The sequence below is a fragment of the Mus pahari genome, chromosome 3 (genome assembly GCF_900095145.1).
Source record: "Mus pahari chromosome 3, PAHARI_EIJ_v1.1, whole genome shotgun sequence".
Classification (NCBI taxonomy): domain Eukaryota; kingdom Metazoa; phylum Chordata; class Mammalia; order Rodentia; family Muridae; genus Mus; species Mus pahari.
The window spans coordinates 75888062-75893882 of NC_034592.1; positions in this window are offsets into that span (position 1 = coordinate 75888062).

Genomic DNA, 5821 nt, shown 5'->3' on the forward strand with positions numbered 1-5821 from the left:
AGAGAGAGAGAGAGAGAGAGAGAGAGAGAGAGAGAGAGAGAGAGAGAGAGAGAGAAAATATGAATATGAATGAGAGAAAGAAAACAAAATTACAGGTTTGGAGAGATGGCTCATCTCTTAGGAATACCAGAGTTCACTTTCCAGTACCACCATCAACCAGCCTTTAAGTTCCAGGAAATCTAAAACCTTCTGATCTCCTGAAGCGCCTGTGTATGTAGGACAGAGACAGAGACAGGTGGGTCTCTGTGAGTCTGCGGGCTACACAGTGATACCATTTCAAACAACAGCAACAACAAAAACTTAGAGCAAATTACCTTAAAGATCCTTTTTTCCATTTCCCCAAATATAAGATTTTATGTATCCCAAGCTGGCCTAGAACTCACTAAAACCAAAGATGATCTTGAATTTCTGCTCCTCTTGCCTCTGCCTCTAAAGTGTAAGGATTAGTTATAAGCCACCACACCCAGTTTATCCTGGTCTCTGTATACTGTAGACAAACAAGCACTCTACCTACTGAGCTGCATCCCAAGCTCCTGTTGAAGACCTTAATTGGCTGTTTGAGATTATTAGAGTCAAATGACTCCTTGTTCTATGAAACATGCTGTAGGGCTAGAGAGAGTTCTGTCAGTAAAATGTCAGCTTTACAACCTGAGTCCAATCTCCCAGAACCCAGGGTTTAAAAGGTTGCGTATGGTCATATATGCTTGTAATGCCCATGCTGGAGGGTAGAGACGAGGATCCCTGTGGTGCTGGCCAGCCAGACCAGACTAGGAGATCCTGACACGAAAATAAAACAAGGACATTGCCTGCAAAATGACACCTGAGACCTGACCTCTCTCCTCTGCATGCACCTCTGGCCACCACATACATACATGTACACCCACAGATAGAGGGAAACACACAAACACAAAAATATGTGTTGTGGGCTGAAGAGATGGCTCAGGGGTCAAGAGCACAGTCTGCTCTTCTAGAGGTCTTGAGTTCAATTCCCAGCAACCATATGGTAGCTCACAACCATCTAGAATGAGATTTGCCTCTTCTGGCATGCAGGCAGAACACTGTACATAATAAATGTTTTTAAAAACTTTTAAAATACATACGTGTTGTGTTGAGCTAATTGGATGCTAATTTTTAGCAACAGAGGGGCCTAACAAGATGACTCAGTGGAAAAAGGTGCTTTCTGTCAAGCACAGTGACCTGAGTTTGATCTCCAGGACTCACAAGGCCAAAGAGAACCTCTGACACATGAGGCACATAAAATAAATCTAGGGGCTGGAGAGACGGCTCAGCAGTTAAGAGCACTGACTGCTCTTCCAGAGGTCCTGAGTTCAATTCCCAGCAACCACATGGTGGCTCACAACCATCTATAATGGGATCTGATGCCCTCTTCTGGTGTGTCTGAAGACAGCTACAGTGTACTCATATACATAAAATCAATCTTTTTTTTTTAATTACTTAAAATGAGTCTAAAAATAACTTAAATGTGAAAGACAATTTGTTCTAGGCAATGATGGTGGCATCATTTGATCCCCGCACTCAGGAGGCAGAGGTAGGTGGATTTCTGTGAGTTACAGGCCAGCCTGGTCTTCAGAACATGTTCCTCCAGGACAGCCAGGGCTACACAGAAACCTCTGGGGAAAAAAAAAAGAAAGCAAGCAAAAGAAAACAGTGTTCTTGTTGAAGTTAGCTAATTCCCTTTAAACTCAGATAACTTTGTTTCAGATTTGTGATGTGGAACACTAAAGCTAAGTGACTGTTTGGTTTTAGTCAGACATAATACAGGAGCTAAAGCTGAAGCGTTTCCTGTAAATCCTACTTGGCAGAACAAAAGCTTAAAAACCTGAGTTCAGTCATCTGCAGCACAGGAAAACTGGGGATAAGACCGTGGCATTGGCAGCATCTCCTCACTTAGTTCTTAAAATACTGCAGACACTAACACTCCTCAAATGAATATGGACGTAATTTATATTTAAAATAGCAAAATGAAAAGTACCCATGAACACAATATAAATAAAATACTTTAATCTAGCCGGGCGTGGTGGTGCACACCTTTAATCCCAGCACTTGGGAGGCAGAGGCAGGCGGATTTCTGAGTTTGAGACCAGCCTGGTCTACAGAGTGAGTTCCAGGGCAGCCAGGGCTACACAGAGAAACCCTGTCTCGAAAAACCCAAAAAAAAAAAAAAAAAAAAAAAAAAAATACTTTAATCTGATGCATTTTCCATTAGCACATAGTTTTTATTACAAAGATTTCTAAATTTATGAGTATTTTGCCTTAATGTATATGTCCATCATGTGTGTCTCTGGTGATCATGGGGCCAGAGAAGGGAGCATCAGAATCCCTGAAACTGGAGTTACAGATGGTGGTGAGCCCCCAGTGTGTGCTGGGAACCAAACCTGGGTCCTCTACAAGAGCTTTCAACCCGAGCAATCTCTCTAGCCCAGTCATAGAAACTTCTAAAGTGTCCTTTAATCTCCCCTGTTTTTCCTAATCATAGTACCTAAAACCATAGATATTCCTGTATTACTGGGTTCTCCATACACCTCTGAAAATTAGATACTTGAATATATAAATAACTTACTAGGGCTGGAGAGATGGCTCAGCGGTTAAGAGCACTGACTGCTTTTCCAGAGGTCCTGAGTTCAATTCCCAGCAACCACATGGTGGCTCACAGCCATCTGTTGTGGGGTCTGATGCCTTCTTCTGGTGTGTCTGAAAACAGTGATGTACTCAAATGAATTAAATAAATAAATAAATCTTTTTAGAAAATACTAATTTCTCATTGTATCTACTCAGAACTTTGTAAGTAAAAAGCCAATTTATTGTGCAAATAACCTATGATTTGAATATAGGTATTTCAATAAACCAGGCTTCGTGGTTTATATGAACCTCCATAAAACATGCAAAGTCAAATAATGTGGTATTATAAGTAATCTAGACTTTGTTTTTGGTTCCTGGCATAGAACTTCAAAACCTTTGAAATTTCCTGAGTTGTGGGAATTTGTTTAATAAGTTGAGTCTTGGTAAGTTCCTAACTAGCTTCTGGAATAGAGCTGCTCACAGAAGACAACCACAAGATTAGAGGGTTGGAACTTTGAACCTGCCTAACTTCCTGGGAGGAGTAAAAGAGCTGGGGCCTGAGTCCAATCTTGTGGCCAGCAGTTTGACCAATCATGCCTTTGAAATCAAATTCCTTAGAAAGGGAATCATGGAGCTGGAGCTTCCTACATGGTAAAGTAGGAGACTGACACTCTGGCTACAGAGGGAGGCTGAATGTACACCATGATCCCCTCTCCCTCCCTTCCCTTCCATCCCGCCCGCCTTACTACCCTCATGGGAACACTGGAGTACAGAGCGTCTCTGAGCTCTCCTAGTAGTTGTAGTGAGTTATGGAAAGGAGGCATAGGGAGGCGGCACATTTGTAGCCAGTCAAGTGCCGGTGTTCCTAAAACCTGAACCCCTATACCTGTGGAGTCTGGTGCTAATTCCAGGTGTCCAGAATTGAGTTGTACAGCTAAATCAAGAGAGCCATGAAACTTAACCCTACCCTACTGAATTGGCTCTTCTGTGGCTTATCTCTGCAGGTGAGTTCCAAAAGGCAAAGCCTTTAATAAGTTCAGGAAGTGTAGCTTTCAAATAATAAAGACCACCTACCAAATGAGTATGACTAAATATATTTGAAAATATGTTTGCTTAAAGACAATACAGGTGGGGAGGGGGTGGCTGGAGAGATGGCTTAGTGGTTAAAAGCACTGACTGTTCTTCCAGAGGTCATGAGTTCAATTCCCAGCACCCACATGATGGCTCACAACCATTTATAATGGAATCCAATGCTCTCTTCTGGTATATTCAACATACAAGAATGTACTCACATACATAAATAAATTCTTAAAAATAATTTTTTTAAAAAAGACAATACAGGGATGAGAAATGGTTCAATAACACTGTACTGCCTGCAGCCTGGCTTGGTGGCATGTGCCTTTAATCCCAGCACTTAGAAGACAGGTAGAGTTCTGTGAGTTCTCGGCAAGACTGGTCTACAAATGAGTCAGAAAAACCCTGTCTTAACAAAAACAAAATGTGCATTGCTCTTGCAAGGACCTAAATTTGGTTCCTAGCACCCAGGATAGGAACTGCCTGTAACTCCAGAATGTGATACCTCTGGACTCCAAGGACACTTCATACAGGAGGACGTGCACATGCGCACGCGCACACTGATTGACATATATAAAAACTAAAGTCTGGTACCCATGTATGAGAAGAAATTTGGTACTTCCTGAGATTGGGTTATATCACTCTGGTAATTCCTAGCCTCATCTACTTTCCTCCACTGTCATCATTTAGCTTTTTTTTTTTTTAGCCGAATAAAAGTCCATTTTGTGTATTTAGTTAACCCATTCACATGGTGATGGACATCTAAACTGACTCCATTTCCTAGCTATGTGAATAGCTGCATAAGTAAGGACTTTCTGAAAAGTTCTCCAATAAATAATCACAAGAATTGACAAATACAGTTGCATGAAGTAAAAGAGCTGTGCAGTAATTTTAAAAAAAATCTCTATCGAAAGCCTACAGAATGGGGGTGTTAGCCAGGCGTGGTGGCGCACACCTTTAATCCCAGAACTTGGGAGGCAGGCGGATTTCTGAGTTCCAGGCCAGCCTGGTCTACAGAGTGAGTTCCAGGACAGCCAGGACTACACAGAGAAACCTTGTCTCAAAACAAAAAACAAAAAAAAGTTAAAAATAGAGGTGGAATGGGTAAGTGGGTAAAAAATCCTCACCCTAGACCTGAACTTGGAAGGAAAGAAGACTCCTGAAAGTTGTTCTTTGACCTCCACACTTGTACCGTGACCCATGTACCTCTCCCCAACAATCAATCAAATTTTTCTATTAACAATAGGGCTAGTGAGAAGATTCAAATGGCAGCGCCTGCTATCAAGCCTAATGACTGAGTTCAGTCATGTGCCGCACGTGAAAAGAGAACCAGCTTCTGCAAGTTGTTCTCTGACCTCCACACATGCTGCGGCATGCATGTCTATGCGCGCGCGCGCACACACACACACACACACACACACACACACACACGTAATTTTTTTAAAGAAAAAATTAGGCTCTTACTGTGTATTGCAGGCTGACCCTGAACCCCAGGGATGCACTTGCCTCTTTCTCTGGATGTAGTACATTTTTATAAAAAAAAAAAATCCACTACATACTTGCCATATTTTACTGCCACTCTTCCCAAGAAATAAATCTGAAACTTGCTAACAATTTCAAAATAGTTAATTTCCTTTTCTTCTATTATTTTTCTATAAATATTAGGAGCACAAATCTCAGAATACTTTAATAATCCAGATTCTTCATCCATTAGTAAGAAAACAATCGTCTAATTTATTTCAAGTTTGTGTATGTTCATTCATTCATCTATTCAAGTTTTTGTATCTTAAGATATTTGCTGAATGTTTCTCATGTTCCAGAAAGTATGTTTGATAGAAACAGTAAACAAATGAATTTAAAAAATCAAGTCACTATTCTGGTGGATTTTTCACTTAACAACCATTAGCAGGTGAACCCAAAATTGAGCTATTTACCCAGTAAGGTTATTAGAATCAGATACAAATCTGCATTTCAAGTTATTAGTTATTAATACATAGCAACACAGCAAATAACAAATATTAGATATTTTTAGTGTGCTTGGTTAGTGTGCAACTAACCAAGTATTCCACCAGTTATTTCTTTTTTTTTTTTTTTTTTTTTTTTTTTTGGTTTTTCGAGACAGGGTTTCTCTGTATAGCTCTGGCTGTCCTGGAACTCACTTGGTAGA